General features: G+C 42.5%; 1 protein-coding gene across 1 annotated transcript in view; it reads left to right on the forward strand.

The window, feature by feature from the left end:
• Window positions 1-6,566: 6,566 nt before the first annotated feature.
• PIK3CB (phosphatidylinositol-4,5-bisphosphate 3-kinase catalytic subunit beta) overlaps window positions 6,567-26,432 on the forward strand; it is a 152,057-nt gene continuing 132,191 nt past the window's right edge. Inside the window, exon 1 of the mRNA XM_037525893.2 lies at window positions 6,567-6,618. The gene's annotated coding sequence lies outside the window, so the exon portion shown is untranslated. The remainder of the gene's footprint in view (window positions 6,619-26,432) is intronic.

The following is a 26,432-nucleotide window of genomic DNA, read 5'->3' on the forward strand; positions in this document are numbered from 1 at the left end:
ACTGAGGTACAGATCAGCAGTGCGGTGGGGTGGGGGGGTGTTGAGAGGATTCACCAGAGACAGTGTAGAACAGGCGGATCTACTGAAACACACTGCTGAGGGGAGCAGCAGGAGAGATAGGAGAGGTCTGCTGTGCCATGTGGGCCACCTCCCTGGCCGGGGTTCCACCTCCTGCTGCAGTGGCTGTGGATAGCTTCATAGTGCTGTGTCTTAACCCCTTGAGCAAACAGGGCGGCCTTAGATATGGCAAAATTTCAAATAGCGTAGAAGAAGAATGAAAAAAAAATTATCCCTTCCATCCTTGTTTTCTGGCCTCTACTTCTTCCAGGCACTGTAAGTTGCTTATGTCTTTCTGATGATACTCTATGCATTCCCAAATGGTATCACATTTTACTATTCTGCATCTTTCCTAATTCATCAAATAATATTTTGGAGATTATTACTGAACAGTTCCTATAGGAATTCCTCATTCTCTTAAAGACTTGTATAATATCACATAGTCCAGCTATAATCTGTGTATGTATATGCTTGTGTGCATGTGTATATGTGCTTTATTAAATTTTCCTCCAAAGCCTTATGTATCTTTTCCTTTGTTTTCCAGGAGAATATAGACTCTGGAAGTCCCAATGCCTGGCATTCTCCTCCCTTTCAGAACACCTTCCCTATTCCTGCAAACTCCAGTCCTGCAGGTTTTGCATTGGTGTATCTGGACTTTAAACCCTTTCCTAAAACAACATGAATAAAAATGTGAATAGAACAGAGAAAGTGTTCAATTAAAACCAACTGGCAAGGCCTCCCTGGTGGCTCAAGGGGTTAAGCACAGCATTGTGAAGCTATCCGCCTCTGCAGCATGAGTTTGATTCCTGGCCAGGCAGGGAGCTACTCACATAGTGCAGCAGACCTCTCCAGTCTTGCCTGCTGCTCCCCTCAGCAGTGTATTTCAGTCAGTCTGCCTATTCTGCTCTCCACTCTGTCTCTAGCGAATCCTCTCAACCCCCGCACCTCTGGCCTGTATCCCAGTTCTTGTACGCATAAATAAATAAACCTTTTTTTTAAAAAAAAACAACCAACCAACTGACATTACTTGAACCTATGATATAGAGAGAACAAGAAAGCCCCCAAATTTTGGGTCCACCCTGGTGGCACAAGGCATTAAGCCCAGCACTGTGAAGCTATCCACAGCCACTGCAACACGAGTTCAATCCCTGGCTAGGGAGCTGACCCACATGCAGCAGACCTCTCCTTTCTCACCCGCTGCTCCCCTCAGCAGTGTACTTCAGTTTGCCTGCCTGTTCTGTTCCCCACTCTGTCTCTGGTGAATCCTCTCACCCCCACACCTGTGACCTGTACCCCAGTTCTTATATGCATAAATAAATCTTTAAAAAAAAAAAAAAGAAAGAAAGAAACTGAGGCCCAGAGAATTTAGAGAGTTTGCTCCAGGTCACAGAGCAATGGAAACCCAGATCTTCCTGACATCTAGCTGAAGTGCTGCAGTGGCTGCGGTTAGCTTGTAGTTCCACAAGGGAGGCCCCTGGACCTCAGTTTCTTCAGCCAGTTCATTCATTCAAAAATATTTAGAAATCTACTATATGTTAGGCATAAATCATGGTCCCTAGGTAAGAGACAAATAGGAAGAAGCTGGGTAATTTTACCCCACATACCCTTTTCAAAGGCAGCATCTTATATTTTTATGTGCTATAACTAATAACCAGGCACTGGTAATAATTCTTTTATCTTGCTGGGAAAAAAGACAGAAATTCTAGCTTTTTTGCCTCTCCACCTTCCTCCTATATAACTGCTCCTTATTGGCTCCTTGGTTTTCTATTGCAGTTTGTCTTTCTTCAGGCAATTACTGCTTATCCTTCCACTTTCCTATTGCCCTCCACCTGCCTCTATGTTTCTGTCTCCTTCCTCCCGTAGTTGGTGGCCGGGTGGATATAGCTGAGCCTGTTGGTGCTGGTCTTTGAAGACAGTTGGGAAAGAGGAAGGGAGAGAGGCAGCGTGCCAATAGTTGTGGGCAGAACAGGATGTGGGGGGCTTTGTTGGGTTCTCTCTGATATGTGAGACCAGTATCCAGACCTATTCCTTCAGAATCTGTGGATGACAACTAACTTGCTCTATGACTTTGTGTGAGTCTTTTCACTTTTAAGAGTTTAGGTTTCTCTCGGTATAAGATGAGTAGTTTCCAAGTCTAAGCACTAAACTTTAAAATTTTAAGAAAATACCCTGCTTTCAAATACCCTGCATGGGGGGGGGGGTGTAATATAAGGGCACATTCTGTGTAGAGAGTAACTTGGCAACATTCTTTAAAATTATAAATACTGGGGCCTCCCTAGTGGCACAAGGGGTTGAGACACAGCCTATGAAGCTGTCCACAGCCCAAGTTCAATCCCTGGCCAGGGAGTTACCCACATGGTGCAGCAGACCTCTCCTGGCTCACCTGCCGCTCCCCTCAGCAGTGTATTTCAGTCAATCTGCCTGTTCTTCAACCGCTCTGTCTCTGGTGAATCCACTTACCCTTCACACCTCTGACCTGTAACCCAGTTCTTGTATGCATGGGTGAATAAATCTTTAAAATAAATAAATAAATAAAATTATAAATACCGGGCCTCCCTGGTGGTGCAAGGGGTTAAGTATCATCACTGTGAAGCTATCAGCAGCCACTGCAGCATGAGTTTGATACCCGGCCAGGGAGCTAACCCACATGGCACAGCAGACCTCTCCTGTCTTGCCTGCTGCTCCCTTCAGCAGTGTATCTGTGACTCTAGGAAATACTTGGAAGTATTTGGACAGAGGGAAGATGGGGGAAAACGACCAATAGGTTATACACTGAAAGTGTAACTCAGAACTAAGTGGTGGGAAAGGGGGGTCATGGAAAATAATGTGATTATTCTAAAATAGGACAGATAGAACCTGCCCTTCCCTTTACACAGCTGAAACCATGATTTAAAAACTAGTCACAGATTTTTTCCCCTTTGAAACTGTATTTGTTAGATTAAAAGAATAATCTGAGACTAGTCTTAATAAGTCAGACATTTCAAAGATCTGTAGAGAAAAAGAGAACTCCCTTTCAATCAAATCCCTCTCTTTCAGCGAAGGATCAGCCTAGTGTAAATTCTTCCACTACTTTCTCTGTGCTTACATGAATATATATGACAAAATGGTCACTAATATGCTTCATGATCATATCACTGCAATTCGCATTTTTCTCTTTAGCAATATATCATGGCCATCCCTTTCAGTAATATAAATAAGTCTCATTTTGATCATTGCCTAATATGCCATAGTCTGGAGGTAGTACAATTGGTTCATGAATTTCATTACCCATGCACAATCAAGTTGTTTCCAGTTTTATTTCTGCATTAGGAACAATACTACAATAGGCAGCTCCCTTCTCAATACTGCCCACCTGTGTCTATGCAGGCATCTCTTTTAACAAACCTGTCCCTTTCAGACACAGCTCTTATGCTCCTCTGTAGGTGTTTCTTTCACAAATCTTTTTTCTCTTTGCAAAACAGGAGCGTTGGCTCTCCTGCCCACCTGTAACCCATACAGGTGCCTCTCTTTTTCTCCTTTTTCTAATAAACCTGCCCTTTAAAAATGAACATATATATATATATATATATACACACACACACATATATAACATACACATATATACACTCACACACACACACTTATATAAAACAACACATATCTGTATTGGTTTTCAATGGATCCTTTAATAAATAACCACAAACTGGGGAACTTAAAACAACAATTTATTCTCTCACAGTTCTGGAGTCCATAAGTCTGAAATCAAGTTGTCAGCAGGGTTGGTTCCTTCTGGAAGCTGTGAGGGAGAATCTGTTCCTTGTTCCTCTCCTAGCTTCTGGTAGCTGTCAGCAATCCTTGGCATTCTTTAGCTTGTAAACACATCACTCTCATCTCTGCCTCTTTACATCACCTTCTTCTGTGTCTTTCTTCTGTGTCTTTCTTTGTATCTCTATTTTTTTATTTTTTAAGATTTATTTATGCATACAAGAACTGGGGTATAGGCCAGAGGTGCAGGAGGTGAGAGGATTCACCAGAGACAGAGTGGGGAGCAGAACAGGTGGATGCACTGAAACACACTGCTGAGGGAAGCAGCAGGCAAGACAGGAGAGGTCTGCTGTGCCATGTGTGTTAGCTACCTGGCAGGAGATCAAACTCTGCTGCAAAGGCTGGGGATAGCTTGATAGTGCTGAGACTTAACCCCTTGCACTACCAGAGAGGCTCTCTTTGTATCTCTAATCTCCCTTTCCTTTCTCTCATAAGGATGCCCATCATTGGATTTAGCGCCCATCCTAAATTTAGCACGATCTCATTTCATGATTCTTAATTTTATTTGTAAAGATTACCGCCCCCCCCCATAAGGCTATATTCACAAGTTCCAGGTGGAAACATCTTTTGAAGAATGAGTATACTTGTATATATCCTTACACCTGGTATTTTCTTTAGTTTTTCTGTAGGGTAGACTTAATGCATATTTTTGGTCAATAGGTAGTTTTATTTATTTTATCTTCTTTTTGGTATGTTTATTTTAAATTTTATTTTTTATTTTTTTAATAAAGTATTTTTATTTTTTTAATTTGTTTGTTTGTTTTGTTTATACATGCACTGGGTACAGTCAGAAGCGCGGGAGGGTGAGAGAATTCACCAGAGCCAGAGCGGGGAGCAGAGCAGGCAGAAGGACCAAAGTACACTGCTGAGGGGAGCAGCGGGCGGCAGGAGAGGTCTGCGCGCCATGTGGGACCCTCCTCTGGTGGCCGGGGAGCAGCCGAGGATCGAACCGGCCCCGCAGAGGCTGCGGGCAGATTCGCAACCCAGCGCTCAACCGCTGCGCCACCAGGGAGGCCCTATTTTAAATTTTATTTCCAGATTACTCCTAGGAAGTATGCAGCCATTTACACTCCAACCACAGATGTATCAGAACTTGTTTCCCATCAGAGATGTTCCAGGATTAGTTTTCTTATATATTATAGATTTTTCTTGTTAATGTTTGCTAATCCAGAGTGAAAGGTGGCTTATTATTAATTTGCTTTTTAAATAACTAGAGAAATAAGCATTTTTATTAATTTTGATTTTCTCTTCCTTTAATTGTCTGCTTGTATCCTTTGACTGTATTTGTAAAACATTGAGCTTCTTGGCGTTAAAAATCCATTAATAGAAACTTTTATGTTAGCGCTACAATGTGTTTGCCATATGTTTTGCGAAGTTCTATTCCGTCTATTGTTTTTTTTTTTTTAACTTGTCTTGTCAATGTGATGTCATGCAAACCTTTCAAAATATTTATGTGGGCAAATGATTTTATTTTCTGTCATAACTTTGAGTTTCCTGCCTTACTTAGTTCCCCTCACTGAAGTCACATTTCCTAAAGATTTCCTCTTGGTTTTTGTATATTTTTATACTTAAATCTCCTGGAATCTATTTTTGAATACGGTATGGTTTATCTACCTTTGCTTTATTACCCAGAGAGTTAATTAAACCAGGATCATTTACCAAATAAAGCACTTTTATCACTGACTTGCTTGCCACTTTTGGTTTATATTAGGCTCTACTTTTAGATTTTAACCCAGGCCACTCAACTACTTGCCTGAGGTATTATAGTAGCAGTAAGTTACAACAAATTTACATATAGTAGCTTTTACACGAAATTAAATTTCTGGTTTTCAGTAAGGGAGAATCAAGTGTGTCAGTAACAAAGAGAGCCATGAAATTTCCTGGTTGAGCTTAAAGATAACCGGATATAAGTCATGCTGGAAGGGCTGGGCAAACTGTATGGCTCTGTGAACAATGTTACCTGTTACGGCAAAAATCAGCACACAGAAAAAGAACCTGGCTTGGAAGACTGGACTTTTGCAGGGCCATTAACGGCGCAGGGACTGAAGGGCCAGGTGTGATAGCCGATCTACTGCCCCACTCCCAGAACCGGGGGACAGAGGCGTGGTGGCGGGGGAAGCAAAGTGCAGCACCCAGCAATCCAGGAGTCTGTCCAAAGCCGCGGAAAGGAACAGGCGAGAGGCGCCGGGGAGAAAAGGCCAGCACGGCAGCCTCGGAGCCCGGCGGCGTCTCCCAAGGAGGCCAGGGAGGCCGGGGTAGCTGGTGAGCCGCCCCCGAAGACAGCAGGCTGGGGATTCCCGATTCCGCGAGCCTCCGAGCGCCGCGAGGAGAGCAGCAGGGCTGCCCAGCCTCGCCGCGACCCAGCCGGCAGCCGGAACAGCCCCGCGGCCGCGCCAGGGCGCGCCCCGCCCGAGCCGCGCGAGCCGGTCTGACCGCAGCCGCCGGCGCGGTGGCCGGAGAGGCCCAGCGGCGCGCGGGGCGGGGCCGGGGTGCCGGGAGGCCGGCCGGGGCGGCGCGCGCGCGCACTCGGGCGGGCGCGAGCTCGGCGGCGGCGCGCGCGTGCTCTGTCGCTCGGCGGTGCGGCGGCGGCGGAGCGGGCCATGGCCGTGGGCGGCGGGCTGGTGTAGCGCCGCGCGGAGCAGGCGGGAGGTCCCTGAGAGGGGCGGGATGGGGGCGCCGCGGCGGGAGCGACGCGGAGGCCTGGGCTGCTGACCGCGCACCGGAGCCGGGAGCCGGCGGCCGCGGGGCGACGGGCAGGTGAGTGCTGAGCCGCGGGACCCGGATGCGGCGCGGCGAGGGGCGGCGCGGGCGCGGCGGCCGCCTGAGGTGCCCCGCGCGGGCCGGCGGCGCGCTCCTGCCCGCCGCAGCCCGCCGCGCCCGCGACGCCGGTGCCCGCGCCGCGCTTCCTGCTGGCGCGGGGGCGCCGGGCCGTCGGCGGCGGGGGCGTCCGGCTCCTCTGCGGCCCTCCGGGAGCCTGCGGAGGTGAGCGGCGCTCCCCGGCCTCTCCGCGGCGGACGCCCGGCCGGGCGCCCTTTCGCTCCCGCCCCTGAGGGGCGCTCCTGGAGAGGCGAGGGCTGCGCCCGCTTAGGCTGCGCGGACCCCCCGGGAGCTTTCCAGCCCTCAGGTTCCTTTTGGCGCAGAAGTGTATTTTAGGGGCGGGGATCCTGGGCTGTCGGGGTAGGATGGTGTTTTCAAATCCCAGCGCCGCCACTGACCAGCCCTGGGGCCCTGGGTCACACGGTCCAGATTTGTTAATGGAATAATAAGTACTTCGCGGGGTTGTGATGAGGATTGGACAGGTGGACGTGCAGGAGCAAGCATCCCGGGCTCGGTGAATGGGAGGCTTTTATGGTGCAGCATCTTCTCATTAGCTAATTCCTGGCTGCGGTTGTACGTTTGGGGGCACATTTATTTCTGAGCTGCTTTGGTGTTGCAATAACTTCCACTGGAGTTGCTTAATATTGGAACCTGTTATCTTACAGTGGCCAAAATAGAATCCTGTCGCTTCTTTCTACATTCCTGTAGTCTCTTTCTTGACTTAGAATACCTGTCTCAGGTACCGAGGGGGAATTGCTGCAGGAAGAAACGCGAGCGGATTTAGGATTAGTTTAGGATGGAAGATGGTGGGACACATACAGTGGAAGTGCTTTGCTGTTTACATCGAAGTGACACTTAAACGCCGTCGCTTGTTACAGAGTATAAACACGAAGAATATGGAAATAGACTTCTCCCCCCTGCATTGCTACATCCGAAGGGAGTGACAAGTGCTTTTGTAAACATCATTGTGGGCAGTGTTAGTGTCTGGTGAAGTCATCATAATTACATTGGGTGAATGCTTATTTTGAAGTACTGAATGGATGTTTGGAAATGTGATTCCTAATAAAATCGTCTCCGACGAGTCAGAATTCTCAGCAGTTCATTAATCATTTGGGAATTTTTGTACTGTTCGATTTTATGGTAAAAGCAGAACTGCTTAAGTCATGATAATGTCAGTAGGAGAGTGTCATCAGGATAAAGATTTTACCTATTTTCAGAAGGCAGTTGGAGCAAAGTAAAACTCTTTGAACCTTAATACTGGAATTGTATTCACTATAACAAAACATTGTTTTACACTCCCTGATTCAAACTCTGATGAGGATCTTTCAGGTTTTGGGTTGTTTGTTCGTTTGTTTAGCAAAGGGGAAAATTGAATTGGGTTTTGACTTACTGCCAGTTTTCACCTTTTGTCTGTATTTCCTGCTTTTCTTAGACACTCACCTGTAAAGGCTTTTGATCCAACTTGCTTTGGGAATGTGAACAAAATAGGTAGAAAAAAAATAAAAAATGAACCTTGTAAACTAAATTAGGTTCTAATGTAATCATGATTTTCCTAAATTATGATCTTCCCTGTTATTTACCTTTAGACTGGTGAGCCAGAGAAACACTACTAACCACTGTAAAAGGCTAGGGGTCTGAAGTCACATCTTTTTTCCCCCTCCAATAACTTAGCTCAAAAATAGCTGGGGCTCTGGAGCGGTCACCCAGTCTTTCTTTCATTTATAGAGTATGAGTACATGAGTGGCAGCTGAGCTGGGAAGGTGGTCAATGTTAGGGAGTCAAGTTATGCAAAGGAAATTTCCAGGACACTACTCTTTTATGTTTTTCCTTGATTCTCTTTCATTGTCGCTTTTGTTGACTTTTCCTTTTCTTGAATTTAAAGTATCTTGATGCCTCAGGGTTTCTTAGCCTGGCTTTTCTTTTTTTCCTACCTGTACTCTGGGTGATCTCATCTTGTCCTGTGGTTTAAATACTATCAATGTGCTGTTGACTCAGATCTGTATTTTCAGTCCTGAACTTCAAATTTCTGCTTTCTGCCTGCTACATAATAGCTTCACTTCATTTTTCTATAGGCATCTTAAACTTAACATGTTCAAAATGGAGCTCATAGTTTCCATTCCTCAACCTGTACCTTCCCCAGCAGTCACCATTTCTTAAGAGCACTCTTCTCCCCTTCCTCATCCTGGTTAAGTGAGACATCTATTGTCATTCTTAATTCATCCCTTTGCCTCATTGATTCCCCCCATACAACCAGTGCTTCAGGAAACCTTGTCAATTTAACCTCCAAAAAGATATCCCAAATATATATTTGACTTTGTTTTTAGTTATTCTTGGGTAGCAGTAGCTTTGTAACAGGTCTCCTTGCTTCTGGTCTTTGTCAGAACCATTTTCAGTGAGTAGTCAGAGTAATTTTTTTTTTAAAGATTTATTTATTTACGCATGCAAGAGCAGAGGTGTAAGCCAGAGGTGGGAGTTGTGAGAGGATTCACTGGAGACAGAGTGGGGAGCAGAACAGGAGAATCGACTGAAATACACTGTTGAGAGCAGCGGGCAAGACAGGAGAGATGTGCTGCGCCATGTGGGTAGCTCCCAGGCCAGGATCGAACTGTGCTTCAGTGGCTGCAGACAGCTTCATAGTGCTGTGACTTAACCCCTTGCCCAACAGGGAGGCCAGGCAGAGTGATTTTTACTTTTCTGTTCCAACAACTCATTACATCAAGGAATCACTCCACACTCTTCTACTTGCATTATCAGTTTATTATCTTGCTTATTTTCTTGTACATTTGTATATGGTTTTTTTCCTTTTCAGTACTCTCTGATGGTAGGGATCTTGTCTGTCTTTACCTGGGTATTTCCGGTAACCATAGCGCATCTGGATCTTTTAATTAATGTTGAATGAAATTAGTTACAAAATCTTAGGACTCTAAGTGTAACATGTACTGAACACATTTTACCCTTTTTTGGTACCAGGTTTGTACAAATAAGGAAGTAATTAGAGGTTTTGATTGTTCTATTAGACAGCCTATCCTTCAGTCTTCATGAAGTTGCTAGAGGCTAAGATTTAGACATTACGCTGTGGATGAGGAAAACAAGTAAGAATTTTGTTCATTGGTTAGTGAGTCATTAATATTTACAAATAAGGCACCAAACAAGCTTCCTAGCTTCTTTTTTCTTGAGGCATTGAATTTTGGTCTTGATCAGAGGAAACTGATTATAGGATGTGGTAGTTGGAGGCAGTTTTGCATACCAAATTCTGTAGAGAGCAGGTGTTTTTATTTCAGTTATACATTTTAAAAATCTGAGAATCTCCCCTAGTATTTCTGTGCATCTGTGTATTTATATATGTATCCTCTCAACCATTTGATTTGGACTTATCCATCTTTTGTCTCAGGGATAAATTGCTGTAATATTTTAAGAATGTGGTCATTTGAGAGCTCTGTTCTTCTGAAGAAAAAGACAAATAATTTATTATTTTTTTGCCTGCCTGAGATGGGAGCCTGTAAGTCTGAAGACTCTGTAACGGGTATATGAACAAAGAAGCATTTGGACAAATCAGAAGTGTGATTTCATTGTTAAAGTAAAAATATAGAAAAAAATATGTTGGAGGAGGAAATATTAGAGTAGAAGAATAATTCTAACTGAACATTTAGTAGAAGAGAAGGAAAAAAAGGTAAGGGAGAATGTAATAGGTTTTAGGCTTGTGTAGGACAACTTCTCTTGTCCCTTCTTTTACCTCTTACCGACCCCCCTCAAATTTTAGATTTTTTCCCTCTGCTGTCTCTCCTGTCCCTGATTTGTATAGGTTATTTTTCTAGAGAGTGTCCATTAGCCTTTTGGGTAGGCCAAAGGTGTGTGTGTTAAGGGATTGTGTTTGAGAGAGGTATCACCAGAAACAGAGTAGGGAGCAGAACAGGCAGATCTACTGAAATACACTGCTGAGGGGAACAGCAAGACAGGAGAGGTCTGCTGTGCCATGTGGATTATTAGCATCATGGCCCAGCATTGAACTCATGCTGCAGTGGCTGGTGATAGCTTGATAGTGCTGAGACTTTAACCATCAGGGAGGCCCCAGATTTATATACTTTTGATTATAAAGGACTGTGTTTCTGGTTTTTCCAGACAGTTGGCTCAACTTTACCCATTAGAGTGACACCCTACTCTTGCCCTCCCTTTTTAAGTTGCTCTCCATATATTTCATGGTAGCCTTTATGTTATCTCCAGGTTAAAAATTCTGAGTCACAGCTTCTAGTTGACAGAGAGAAAATGAAAGGGATTAGATATATGGTTGGGTGTGTATAGTATGTTAGCTATCAATCCTTTTGATACTGCAATTGCCTATCTAAGTTAGACCTTTCTTTTTCTAAGTCAGTAGACCTAGAGATTTTAATAAGACATTTCAAAATAAAGAGTGACATTAAACTTCTATAATTTTATATACAATAAAACTCACTTTTTTCGTATATGATCTAATGAGTTTTAACACATATATATGTTCTTACAGCTACCACCCGAGTATAAAGGACAATACTAACACCTGAATCCTTACTCCTTTGTTTTAACCCCCACTTTACTCCCCCCATTCCTTAACCTCTGGATTTATTACTTGTTTTTTTAAAGAGAGAATTTCTTTTTTTTTTTTTTTTAAAGATTTATTTTATTTATGCATACAAGAACTGGGGTACAGGCCAGACGTGTGGGGTGGTGGTGACAGAATGGGAAACAGAACAGGCAGACTGAAATACACTGCTGAAGGAAGCAGCGGGCAGTCAGGATAGGTCTGCGCCTTGTGGGTCACCTTGCTAGCTAGGGATCGAACTAATGCTGCATTGGCTGTGGATAGCTTCATATTGCTACGACTTAACCCTTAGCCATGAGGGAGCCTGTAAAGAGAGAATTTTTTTTGGATGTAATATAATAGTTCTGAATTAGTGGACAATTGATCTACCTAAGTATTGGATTATAAATATAAGTGAGAGAACTTTGGTCTTCAACATAATGGATTTACATGCAATAAAACAGTTAACCTTGTAGATGGATGGATGTTGATAAAAACTTTAAAAAAAAAAATAAGTTCCGGAACCTGTCATGGGGGGCAAATTCCATAACGTCAGGTAATAAAATGGCCATCTAACAAAGAAATGTGGACGCTTTGTTTGTAATAAAATAATAAATGGCCTCATATTCCCTCAACACCCTTTGGTAAACCCAGAATTCGCATTTACTGCTCTCACAAGGTAAACTAGAGATTAATTTTGCCATGGATTATATTGTGAGCGCAGCTTTTCTCTTGGTTTAGCATTATCACTTCCTGCTAGCCTATTTTATTCTAGCATTTAACAGTTGTCTTAGTATTCAGTTTTCCTGGGGACTGAGGAGATAATGTACTGTACCTACTTAAAATGTACTGCAAATGTAACTTTCTGTTATCCTCGCAACTTGTTTCCAGTTAAAAGTATTTAAATATCTGGAAATTCTATTTCCTCAGAAAATTTATAAATCATTCTACTGGGTTTTGATTCCAAGTTCTATCATTCTTTGCACCTTTTCACCAAGAATGAAATCTATTTATTTCCCTGAATACAAGCAGATAACTGTTATCTGTTGTCCTTCCTTAACTGGAAGTATTTACTACTGAAATAAAGAATTTTGATCTGGACAGTCCTCTGTAATTGTGGTATTGCTAGAGTCAAACCTGCAACTCAGAATTCCCCTTAGTACAAATCTGAGGTTTGTTGCATGGCATTGTCTATCCCCTGGTGCTGTGGCCACTTGGAGACCACCAGGCAAAGCTTATTTGCCTTTAAGGGAAATGAGATCCTGATTATCCATGCCTTCAGGAGGAGGATTATGTGGATTAAAAGAAATCCTTGGGTAATTCAGAAGATTTATTTAAACTGCAGTTTAACCACATTACTTACCATAGTTTTCTAATGTATTTCTAATAAATAATTTATAACATTTACTAGTTTCATCTCTGTCTCTTAACATTTAGCGGTCCTGGCAGTTGTGACTAGGGAAAAGATGGGAGGGTACAGAGCAGTTAGATAATCACCATATAATTTGGTGTTGACTGGGTGGTTTAACCACAAGGCTTACTAGACCTTGAAAGACCTGAATTCCATGAATTCCTTACCTGCTAAGCCACTGGCAGAAATCTGAGGTGATTGTCAACAAGAGGTCAAACTCCACTTTGAAATATTTACACTTTACTATCTTAAATAACTGAGCTTTTATGATTTAAATAAGCAGTATTTCAGATTGTTATAAATTACATGTTTAATGTAATTTGAAGTTTTCTTTAAATTTTTTATAATTTAACCTATTGACAGTTTTTTTTTTTTTTAAGAGGCATGTATTTTTATTTATTTATTTAATTTATTTGTTTGTTTGTTTATACATGTACTGGGTACAGTCAGAAGCGCGGGAGGGTGAGAGAATTCACCAGAGCCAGAGCGGGAGCAGAGCTGGCAGAAGGACAGAAGTACACTGCTGAGGGGAGCAGCAGCGGGCGGCAGGAGAGGTCTGTGCGCCAGGTGGGACCCTCCTCTGGTGGCCGGGGAGCAGCCGGGGTTCGAACCGGCACCGCAGAGGCCCGCAGAGGCCCGCGGGGAGCTTCGCAACCCAGTGCTCAACCTCTGCGCCACCAGGGAAGCCCTATTGACAGTTTTTTATGGGAATTATATTGAAGATCTGCTATTTGAAATAGAGATGCTCAGTTGGTAGTCAGGTTCTAACTGCTGCCTGCACAAGTTTCTTGCATATAGTTACATAGTAATTATATATATTTAGATACTATTAAACCATTGCTTTCCTTTAGCTTTATAAATCATTACAAATTGCTACCCTTATGTTACCTAAACAAATTATAATAAGCTATGAAAACATCTGTAATTTCAAAAGTTAGGTTTTTCATATTTCAGCTATAGAGATGTCATTTTCCCTAATTAGGAGTCACTCTATAGGTATTTTTGGGTATCTGTCCTGGAGAGAACCAGCTGGAGTTGTCTTGTGTTTTTTCACTGTGAGTCTAAGGAAATACTCATAAGCGTAGTAGGTTTTGGGCAGACCAGCTGCCCATTGCAGTTGTTGGTTTTGGACAGGATTGTAATGAATTGAAAATATTTTTTGTTCTTTTGATGGCTGTGGACATTCTGTCTCCAATGAATGTCTACTGTGTTTGTGTGTGTGTGTTTATGTTTTTTTCCCCCAACCTACAATTGTTAGGGGGAAATGATGTCCTGAGTTAATCCCATACAGGCTTTGTGGACCCCACCCCCACTCCAGACTAAAGCCATCAAGACATTGGGAAAGACAAATCCCATCACCACCAAAGGGAAGGTGGCTGGGACCTGAGGGGTGGAGTTGGGCAGCCAGGTTGGATATAAAAACCAAACACGTGGGCCTTGGGGGGCTCATGGCTCCTGGCTGGTGGCCAGCTCTCAGAGTGCCATTTTGGGATTCCCGATCGGCGGATCGGGTAGGACTCATTTAAAACTTTGTCTCCCACTTTTCTCCCTGAGCTGTGCATTTCCTCACTTCCCCTTCCCTTGTAAATAAACCTTTTATTAACCTTTTGCGTGTACCTGCAGTAGAGCATTGATAAGTCCTTTTAAGCGCGCGGGTGAGGACCCACAGTCAGGCACCCCGTTTTTGTATCGGGGTTGCTCTACAACACAACGATTATTTTACCTTTAATTCAGAAGAATTCACTATTTTCTCCTGAGTCCCAGGCAGGATTCTTTATTTCTATGTATTTAGTATATTGTTACCTGCTTCCTTTTATGTTCTTTTGTTGTTTAAAGCTGTGGAGATTCTGAGGTTCCCGCTCTCAATTTTTAAAAATTTATTATTTATTTATGCTTACAAGGACTGGGTGTAGGCAAAGGGTGCAGGAGGTGAGGGGATTCACCAGAGACAGAGTGGGGAGCAGAACAGGTGGATTTACTAAACTACACTGCTGAGACAGGCGAGGTCTGCTGTGCCATGTGGGTTGCTCCCTGGCTGGGGAGTGAACTCAGACTGTAGAGGTGATAGTGCTGAAACTTAACCCCTGGACCACCCGGGAGGCCTTACTTAGCCTTTTAAAAAATACTCACATGGAAAGGAATAAAGTATTAACTTATATCTACCATTAATAGTACTTAGACCCATGGAAGAAGACACACAGGACCTATAGGAGATTTCCTGTCCAACTTCTGAGCGCCATGTAACTTGTTTAGGCAAGTTTCTTGTGGTATCATTATAAGCTTTTTTTTTTTTTTTTTTTTTGACAGAGCTTCTGACTGTGTGTGAGGGATTTGGAATCATTTTCTTTACTGCTTAAGAGTAGTGTTCGTACAGGCAGAATATGAAAATATTAATTTGAAAAGATATGCATCCCTATGTTCATTACAGCAGTATTCACAATAAACAGTGTTAGGAAACATCCCAATTGCCAGATGACAGATGACAGTAATTCAATGGGTGCTTATGTGTCTACTTAGTGTCCTTATCCTACTAAGCCATTAAAGGAATCTTGCCATTTGTGACAACATGGATAGACATTGTGGGAATTATGCTAAGTGAAATAAATTGGAAGGCCAAAGACAAATACCGTAAGATTTAACTCATGAAATATAAAGAAACAAAGCAATGAACAAACAAAACAAAACCAAAAACAGACTCATAGACTGTGACAACAGAATTGTGGATACCAGAAGGAGAAAACTGGGAGGGGCTTGGGAGGTAGTAGGGTTGGTAATTGGTTGGTGGTGGATGGTGCCTAGATATTTATTTGGTGATGGATGGTGTAATTATATATAGTTGCTGAGGGGATAAAGTATGAACCTGACTTATACAATGTTATAATCTTAATGAAAAAATGACTTGAGCTCTTGAATCTGCCTCTTCCCACAGGTAAACTGAGTGGATTTGGGGCAAGGTCTCTTTTCCCTCTCAGTAGTCTGAATTATTTCTCTTGAGAGATCTTAGTGTTCTTTTAGTCATTTTATCTTCCTTAGCTTTATTTCCTCAAGCTCTGTATAATGTTACAAAACAAGAAAACACTTAGAATGAAAAAATCCCATCATTTCTATTATAATTTTATGCTAATCATTGTTATGAATTCATTTATAAGCAATGGTTTCTATAGATAAGTATAGTGTAGTTAAAAAATTACAAGTAGGGGGGCCTCCCTGGTGGGGCAAGGGGTTAAGCACCACACTATGAAGCAATCCGCAGCCTCTGCAGCAGGAGTGTGATCCCCCGGCTGGCCAGGGAGCTACCCACATGGTGCAGCAGACCTCTCCTGACTTGCCCGCTGCTCCCGTAAGCAGTGTACTTCGGCCATTCTGCGTGTTCTCTTCCCCACTCTGTCTCTGGTGAATCCTCTCACCCCACGCATCTCTGAGGGGAGCAGCGGGCGAGAGAGGAGAGGTCTGCTGCGCCCTGTGGGTGGGTATCTCCTTGGCCAGGAATTGAATTCGTGCTTCAGTGGCTGCGGATAGCTTCATAGGTTGCGTCTTAACCCCTTACGCCACCAGGGAGGTCCAATAAATAAATTAAAAAAAAAAATTACAGGTAGGTGTGGAGACCATGACTACGTATCCATTTTGAAAATAAACTATTTGAAAAATTAGTTATGTCTTACACAGGAATACATCTAGTTGTGTGCTAAAGTTGGGATCTGCTTTCAGTAAAGTTTCTTAATTTATTTTTAATTGAGGTAATATTTGGGGTACCCCATCAGGTGTTACCACAAATATGTGTGTACCCTAAAGGAAAATATTTTTAAGGACCCTAGTCCTTTTTTTGAAGTTTTCATATATTATTGACAGTATCAATAATGCTTGTTTTAAAATGTAATATTAAATAGTAGCATTTGCGGGGGCCTCCCTGGTGGTGCAAGGGGTTGTCTCAGCACTATGAAGCTATCTGCAGCCACTGCAACACGAGTTCGATCCGCAGCCAGGGAGGTGACCCACATGGCTCAGCAGACCTCTCTTGACTTGCCCGCTGTTCCTCTCAGCAGTGCATTTCAGTTGATCTGCCTGTTCTGTTCCCCACTCTGTCCTGTCTCTGGTGAATCCTCTCAGCCCCCGCACCTCTGGCCTGTACCCCAGTTCTTGTTTGCATAAATAAATAAATCTTTAAAAAAACAAAAGTAGCATTTGGGGGGTATTTACAGAGTGAAATTACTTTTAAGAGAAAGCTAGATTATTTAAAGTGACAGGGAAGTAACTTAGCAGCTTGGCAAATATAGTATTTCTTAATATTTTGAATAGGATTGGGAGAAGATTTTTTTATAGGTTGTTACTATATATTGGTACAAATAAGGAAGATAATTTGCCAGTCTGTTAAAATTATGAATACACATATTCTCTGATCCTTTATTCTTTTTGTAGGAATTATCCTACTGTTAACAGTCACACATGTGTAAAATGCTAAACAGACAAGGTTATTTATTGCCTTAAGTTTATTTTATTTATTTATTTATTTAATTAATTTATACATACATACATACATACATACAAGCACTGGGTACAGTCAGAAGTGCGGGAGGGTGAGAGAATTCACCAGAGCCAGAGCGAGGAACAGAGCAGGCAGACTGACGAAATACACTGCTGAGGGGAGCAGCGGGCGCTGCAGGAGAGGTCTCTGTGCCCTGTGGGACCCTCGCCGGCAGCTGGGGATTGAACCAGTGCTGCAGAGGCTGCGGGCAGCTTCGCAGCCCAGCGCTCAACTGCTGCGCCACTGGGGAGTCCCTATTGCCTTAAGTTTAGACTAGCAAAATTCTTTAATGTTCATCAGTAAGGGATTGACTATTCTATTTTTTAAAAAATTATTTATTTATGTATATAAGAACTGGCGTGTAGGCCAGAGGTGCCAGGAAGGTGAGAGGATTCACCAGAGACAGAGTAGGGAACAGACCAGGCAGAGTGACTGAAATACGCAGCTGAGGGGAGCAGTGGGCAAGACAGGAGAGGTCTTCTGTGCCATGTGGATTAGCTCCCTGGCAGGGTATGGAACTCATGCTGCAATGGATGCCAGTAGCTTCATAGTGGTGAGACTTAACCCCTTGTGCCACCAGGGAGGCTCCTAAATGTAATATTTTAGAAAAGATTACCAGCTGGTGGTGTATGTTGGTTGCCTCTAGAGTGTGGAACCTGGGTTGCTGAGGGACATGGGTGGTAGGGCAACTTTATTGTATATCCTTTTGTGCTTTTGAATTTTATGTGCCATATTCATCACAAAAGGTGAATATAATAAATATGTATAATTCAAAAGTAGAGAAATTCAGCTATTTTGAGGATTAGAAAGATAACCTGTAAGATATTACAAAATTAAAGTGGGCACTATAATGTTCAGTTTATCATTAAAACTTAAAAATGTAGCCTTATAAGTGTACTGCAATTAATGCATAATCACATACATTTTAAATTTCTTTACATTTTATTTTATTTTTTTAAAAGATTTATTTATGCATACAAGAACTGGGGTACAGACCAGAGGTATGGGGTTGAGAGGATTCACCAGAGACAGAGTGGGGAACAGAAAAGGTGGATTGACTGAAATACACTGATAAGGGGAGCAGTGGGCAAGACAGGAAAGGTCTGTTGCTCCATGTGGGTAGCTCCCTAGCTGGCCATGGATCGAACTTCTGCTGCAGTGGTTCTGGATATCTTCATAGGTTGCGTCTTAACCCCTTGTGCCACCAGGGAGGCACTTAACAATTAACTTTTGATTTTAAAATTCCAAAAGTTTATAGGAGGAATTAGAGGAACCAAACAAAGGATCAGGAAGGAAAAAAAAGTAATTATAATAAATTTAAATTAAAAATCAAAATCAACAGGCAACTATTAATCAGACATTCTGCAGGGGAGTAGGAGGGAGTAGGATCAAAATGGGAGGGAAGAGCACAAGGGACTATGGTGATGGTGCACAGGTGAATTGGTGGTGGGAATTTCAAGGGGACTATACCTGAGAAGAGAAAACATACACTGTACAAAAATGAAGAATGGGGCCTCGCCTGGTGGCGCAGGCGGTTGAGCGCCATGCTGTGAAGCTGTCTGCAGCCTCTGCAGGGCGGGTTCGATCCCGACCAACCGGCGAGGGTCCCACATGGCGAGGCAGACCTCTCCTGTCTCGCCCGCTGCTCCCCTTAGCAGTGTATTTCATCAGTCTGCCTGTTCTGTTCCCAGCTCTGTCTCTGGTGAATCCTCTCACCCTTCAGCACATCTGGCTTGTACCCCCCGTTCTTGTATAAATGAATAAATAAATCTTTAAAAACAAACAAAAAAAACAAAGAATGATGTAAAATATATAAAATTCTGCAAGTTCTTTTTTTTTTTAAAGGTTTATTTATTTATGCATACAAGAACTGGGGTGCAGGCCAGAGGTGCAGGGGGTGAGAGGACTCACCAGAGACAGAGTGGGGGAGCAGAAAAGGCGGATTGACTGAAATACACTGCTGAGGGAAGTGGGCATGACAGGAGAGGTCTGCTGACCCTTGTGGGTCACCACCCTGGCCAGGGATCCAACTTGTGCTGCAGTGGCTGTGGATAGCTTCACAGTGCTGAGACGTAACCCCTCGCACCACCAGGGAGGCGCTCTGTTATATTTTTTAATGTCAGTATAGTATTCCATCACATGGGTATTCCATGTGTATAGTATTCCATCACTGTATTACAGTATAATTTTCTTTTGTTGGATATTTATGATAATTTACTTGCTTTTACTTTTTTGAATAACCTTACAGTTGTGATTTCTTAGGGGTAACACATTAAGACTTAGAATTAATTGAGTCGCAGTATTTAATTATCATATTCCTTTTTTTAAATTATGCAGGTAGCAGAGGTTAGAATTATGTAGGAAAAGGAAAACTGATACAAATTCTACCATGAATGATATAATCCTAATCTACACATACGACATGGGTGGTTCTTTAGATGACCTGGATAAAGATATTCCAAGTACAGTAATTTTTCCCTTCTGTCTGTTCAGTACTCAGTGCACTTGATTCAGTTTTGCTTCTGCATCTTAGCCATTAAGAATGTGTGGAAAACTTCTGTACTTTTTCCATTTGAACATTTTATCTGTTTTCATTTTATTTATTTTTATTTTTTTATTTGGTAAGCATTTCAGTGTAAACTGTAGTCTGCTGCTGTTTGCCTTTTTATCCCCATTTTTGGGTAACTACTTTATTGATAAATAATTCATTTGCCATCACTAGTACATTCATTTAAAATGTACAATTCTGTGGTTTTAGTACCATAATCAATCTTACAACAGTTCCATCACCTTAAGTGAACCCTTATAGGAGGCCTCCTTGGTGGCGCAGGGGTTAAAGATAGTGGTATCAAAAAACTATCACCAGCCACTGCAGCAAGAGTTTGATACCCAGCTTCCAGCCCTGGCCCAGCCGGCCAGGGAGCTACCCACATAGTGCAGTAGACCGCTCCTTTCTGGCCCGCTGCTCCTCTTAGCAGTGTATTTCACTAGATCTACCTGTTCTCCCCACTGTCTCACCCCTGCCCTACTCTGACTTACACCCAAGTTCTTGTATGCATTAAAAAAAAAAAAAAGAACCCTTATAGGTATCATTGTCCAGTCTCTTCTCTGTTCCTGGCCTTTAGCAGTGACTAATCTACTTTGCATCTGTGTAGATTAGTCTATTCTGCACTTTCCATATAATGAAATCATATAGTATGGCTTATTTACTTAGCCTAGTGTTTTTAAGGTCATCCATGTGGTAGTATGTATCAGTCCTTCCTATTAGTTGCTGAATAATTTTGTTTCCTTTTTCAATTTCATTAATAAATCTGTTTGCTAAGTATTAGGGCTGTTAATCAGGAGATTACTCATGGCCTAGGTTTTCCTTCTGTATGTCATCTGGTTGTTAACATTTTGTTCCATATTTGTATCACTGAAAGCAATGGCATAAAGAGGAAAAAGAGGGCCTTCCTGGTGGCGCAAGGGGTTAAGACACAACCTATGAGGCAATCCGCAGCCGCTGTAGCACGAGTTTGAGTCCCCACCAGGGAGATACCCACATGGCGCAGCAGACCTCTATGGCTCGCCTGCTGCTCCCCTCAGCAGTGTATTTCAGTTGATCTGCCCTGTTCCCTACTCTGTCTCTAGTGAATCCTCTCACCCTCCCACACCTCTGGCCTGTGCCCCAGTTCTTGTGTGCAAGATTTATTACATAAATCTATAAAACATTTAAATAAATAAATGTTTAAATAAATAAAGCTTTAATTTAATTTAAATTAAATCTTTAAATAAAATTTTTTTTAAAGATTTATTGATTGATTGATTGATTGATTTATTGATTTATACATACAAGCACTGGGTATAGTCAGAAGCGTGGGAGTGTAAGAGAATTCACCAGAGCCAGAGCGAGGAGCAGAGCAGGCAGAAGGACTGAAGTACACTGCTGAGGGGAGCAGCGGGCGGCAGGAGAGGTCTGCGCGCCATGTGGGACCCTCCTCTGGTGGCCGGGGAGCAGCCGGGGATCGAACCGGCGCTGCAGAGGCTGCGTGCAGCTTCGCAACCCAGCACTCAACCGCTGCGCCACCGGGGAGGCCCTAAATAAAATATTTAAATAAATCTTTAAAAAAAAGGAAAAAGATGTGAACCTCAAGGCAAGTAATTCAATGGTTTTTTAGAGTCATTAGCAAAAATTTTAAAAGAAATTAGAAAACTATGAGATAAAATTAAGTAAAATTTGGGAATTCTGGTTCACTCTTCATGCTTTTTACAACACCCTTTATTACATTTATTTGTACTAAAGAATCCTGTCTGTGATAACTACATTGGAACTTAAATTAAGTAAAAAGAAAGTCAAATGAAGATTTGGAATATTGGAAGAGACATTTCATATTTAGAATACTCTTCTGCTACTGCCCATTTCAACCTAGTTTTACAAAGCTCCTTACTTTAACTTCAGTTATTTTGCATTTGTGTCTATTTAAAGGAATGATTTCTCAGTTTTATGAGGCTTAGACATTTAACTCTTGTGTGTATTTTATAAAGAGATTGGTTTTGGCTGTGATGGTTTTTTTCAGATTTTTTTTTCCCTCCACATAAATATTTTAAGATAATTTTTGTGATCATGGCAAGTATCTCAAATTAGATTATATATCTGTGTTGAATTTTCAAGAGTTAGAACTAGTGTGTTAAGAACTTGAGTGGGGGCCTCCCCGGTGGCGCAGTGGTTGAGCGCTGGGTTGTGAAGCAGCCCGCGGCCTCTGTGGCGCTGGTTCGATCCCCGGCTGCTCCCCGGCCACCGGAGGAGGGTCCCACATGGTGCACAGACCTCCCCTGCCGCCCGCTTCGGTCCTTCTGCCTGCTCTGCTCCCCACTCTGGCTCTGGTGAATTCTCTCACCCTCCCGCGCTTCTGACTGTACCCAGTGCATGTATAAACAGACAAACAAATAAATAAATAAAACATGCCTCTATTTAAAAAAAAAAATCTATTAAAAAAAAAAAAAGAACTTGAGTGGCCTGGGCCTCCCCTAGTGGTGCAGCAGTTGATCAAGCACTGAGTTGCGAGGCTGCCTGCAGCCTCTGCAGCGCCAGTTCAATCCCTGGCCACCAGTGAGGGTCCTACCGAAAAGAAAAAAAAAACAAAAAACAAACTTGAGTGGCCTTAGTTGTCCTGATGCGTCACTACTCAAAAGAATCCTGTGCTGATTGCCATGTCCACTGTAATAGCCTAAAGAAATTGAGAGTTAACAAGAAAATGAGGAAATGTGTTTGGTCTTTCTATTAATTCTTATTATATTTAAAGATTTATTTATTTATTTATGCACACAAGAGCTGGGTTGTAGGCCAGAGGTGCAGGACAGTGAGAGGATTCACCAGAGACAGAGTGGGGAGCAGAACAGGTGGATTGACTGATATACACTGCTGAGGGTAGCAGCAGGCGAGGCAGGAGAGGTCTGCTGTACCATGCGGGTTAGCACCCTGGCTGGGGATCAAACTCCTGCTGTAGTGGTTGCAGATAGCTTCTTAGTGCTGAGACTTCATCGTGCTCCCTTGCCCCAGCAGGGAGGCCCTCTTTTTATTATATTTAAAGTAGTATTGGATTGCTGTACTTTGGAGAAAACTTCACATTAGTTCTTTATCAGTGACAGTTTGAAAAGTGCAGAGGACTGTGAAATATCCAAGCTCCAGCTTTAGGGAGACTCTAGTTCAGTGGATTTAGATTTTTAGGCTTTTATTAATTGAAATTTTAATTGAGATAATTGTAAATTCATGTATAGCTGTAAGAAATGATATAGCAAGATCCTGTTTTCCCTAGTGCTAACATTTTGTAAAACTATAGTACCACAACCAGGGTATTGACATGTATACAGTTCACTAACATTATTCAGATTTTCTGTTTTACTTGTGTTTGTTTGTATATGGATTCACTTTTATCACCTCTCTAGGTTTTTATTTATACTACTAAGGTCAATATACTGAAAAGTTCCAACCACATAAGGCCCCCTGTATTGTATGTTTATAACGACACATACCCCTTCTACCTTCAACTCCCCACTGTAGTGTCTAGCTCATGGCAAGCACAATCTGCACTCTGTTTTGTCATTTGGAAATTGTTATATAAATGAAATCATATATCATCATATAACCTTTTGACGTTTTTCACTGGGCATGATTCCCTGGAGATTGATCCAAGTGTTGCATGTATCTGTAGTTTGTTCCTTTTTATTGCTAAGTAGAAATCCATCATATGGACGGACCACAGTTTGTTTAATCACTCCTTGAAATATCTGGATAGTTTCTAGTTTTGAACTGTTACAAATAAAGCAAGTGTGAACATTTGTTTTTGTGTGTCCATGTGAACACAGTTTTTTGCTTCTCTGGGATAAATACCGGTAAGTCCAATCATTTAGTTATATGGTAATTACAGTTTGGTTTTATAAGAAAATTTCATAGTCCCTTTTATCGGAAGTGACAGAGAAGCCTTATATAAATGGAGGCTAGCTGCAGTATGTAAACATCTCTGAGCTGAACTTGGAGTTTCACCTGCTTGATCACCACCCAGGGTATATGCCAGCCTTGCATGCTCTCTTTACCCAGGCTGGAACTGAAGACTAGATAGGTGAAGTGACTTAAAAGAGTTTTAAGTGATTTTAAGCTTTTTGCTAAAAAAGCTGATTTTGAAACTCAGGTTTCTTGATTCCTAGTTTTTTGTTGTTGTTTTTGTAAATCAGTTAAACTTGTGTATATTGTTTGAATGGTTATGAAAAACAGTAGCATTCTCCTGTTCTACTCTCTCTTTTTTAAGATTGATTTACTTATGCATACAAGAACCGGGTTCAGGCCAGAGGTGTAGGAAGTGAGAGGATTCACCAGAGACAGAGTGGGGAATAGAACAGGAGGATCAGCTGAAATACACTGCTGAGGGGAGCAGCGGGCAAGCCAGGAAAGGTCTGCTGCGCCATGGGGTTTCTCCCTGGCTAGCCTGGGATTGAACTCGTGCTGCAGAGGCTGCGGATAGCTTCACAGTGCTGTGCTTAACCCCTTGTGCCACGAGGGTGGCCCTGAAATGGACTTTAAAGATCTTATAACCATCCCATTTTACAAAATATCAATAGAAAATGGACTTGAAGGTTAAGCAGTTAATGCATGTGCTGAAGTTAGAACTTGATGATACTATTTCCTTATTGCCACTTGACTGCCAGATAGTGGCATTGGAATTTAGAGAGTTGGGAGCATTTCAAGTTTTAAGAAAAAAAAAATTTCTCAAACTAGTGGAAATGGCTGAATGGCAGTATGCAAGGTGAAGGCAATGGGTAATGGAAAACCACAAGATCCTGGGCTCCATAATTTTATACTTTGGTCAAACTGAATCACTAAATATGAGTTCCAATCTTGACAATGCTCAGATATATAACAGCTTTTTTTCTGTGTGTTAACATGCTGAGTTCCCTTCTAGATAGTATATGCCTTTTACTTTTTATTCCTTGTACATTCAGGCTCAACACTTTATTTGTAAATAATGAATATACTTTTAAGTCCCCCCAGGATCAGTATTTGAATTGCTTTCAATAAAATTCAGTAACATCCAGCTTACTAAAAATTAGAATCTTCATTCATCTTCCTGCATTGACTTTTTTTTTATTTCTTTTTTTTTTTTTTTTATAGAGGCATGTTTTTATTTATTTATTTGTTTGTTCGTTTGTTTTGTTTGTACATGCACTGGGTACAGTCAGAAGCGCGGAAGGGTGAGAGAATTCACCAGAGCCAGAGCGGGGAGAAGAACAGGCAGAAGGACTGAGGTACACTGCTGAGGGGAGCAGCGGGCGGCAGGAGAGGTCTGCACGCCATGTGGGACCCTCCTCCGGTGGCCGGGGAGCAGCCGGGAATCGAACCGGCGCCGCAGAGGCAGCGGGCAGCCTCGCAACCCAGCGCTTAACCGCTGCGCCACCGGGGAGGCCCATGACTTTTTTTTTTTAAATGTAGGTTTTTTTTTTTAAGATTTATTCATACAAGGACTGGGGTACATACCAAATGTGTGGGAGGGTGAGAGGACTCACCAGAGACAGAGCAGGGAACAGAACAGGCAGACTGATGAAATACACTGCTGAGGGGAGCAGTGGGTGAGACAGGAGAGATCTGCCTCACTATGTGGAATCCTTGCCAGCCGGCCGGCCACGATCAAACCGGCGCTGCAGAGGCTGCGGACAGCTTCTCAGTGCTGCGCTCAACCACCTGTGCCACCAGGGGAGGTCCTGCATTGACTTTTTACCTGGTTATATATTTTGGTTCAGTAGACTCACAGTTGTCTGCAAAGAATAGTTCATAGTCTATATGGCAGTGTCTTTTCCATCAATATAGTTTGATAACTAGACTTGTAAATAATGCTGAAAATAAGGAAATAGGCTCTCTGTGGTTTTAAATCTTGTTCAGAAGATTATTTAAAATAGAGTTTCTCTTGTATTAGTCATGGATTGTTACTTTACTAGTGGTAGTACGTTATCTGCTCCCTCAGGTGTGGTGAATAAGCATTTGAGAGTACCTGTTACTGCTTGGTGACTCATGGCAGACCCATTGTTAATCATGAGTAAAGAACAGTGTCTAAAGAGAGTACTCCTTTCTGCTTTGTAACTCTTCCTTAAATATGTATTATTTTTTAAAAATTTATTTTTATTTTATGCATATGAGAACTGGGGAACAGGCCAGAGGGGCCGGGGACGAGAGGACCCACCAAAGACAAAATGGGGAGCAGAACAGGCAGATCCACTGAAATATACTGCTGAGGGGAGCAACAGGCAAGACAGGAGAGGTTTGCTGCACCATGTGGGTTAGCATCGAACTCGTGCCACCGTGGCTGGTGATAGCTTGGTGGTGCTGAGACTTTGACCCCTGCGCCACCAGGGAGGCCCAAAATATGTATTTATTTTTAATAGTTGGTACATGCCTATAATACAAAATTTGTAAAGGATACAGTGAAATGTCTCATTGCTTTCTCGCCGTTATTCATATCATTCTAGGTTTTTGTTGTGTGTCTTGCTTCTTAGATAACCCTTTTTTTATTTTTTTTTTTTTTAATTTTTCTAGAGGCATGTCTTATTTATTTATTTGTTTTGTTTTGGTTTATACACGCACTGGGTACAGTCAGAAGCGCAGGAGGGTGAGAGAATTCACCAGAGCCAGAGCGGGGAGCAGAGCAGGCAGAAGGACAGAAGTACACTGCTGAGGGGAGCAGCGGGCGGCAGGAGAGGTCTGCGCGCCATGTGGGACCCTCCTCTGGTGGCAGGGGAGC

This window comes from Talpa occidentalis, unplaced genomic scaffold (assembly GCF_014898055.3).
Source record: "Talpa occidentalis isolate TD23 unplaced genomic scaffold, MPIMG_talOcc4v2.1 talOcc4.4, whole genome shotgun sequence".
NCBI classification, from domain to species: domain Eukaryota; kingdom Metazoa; phylum Chordata; class Mammalia; order Eulipotyphla; family Talpidae; genus Talpa; species Talpa occidentalis.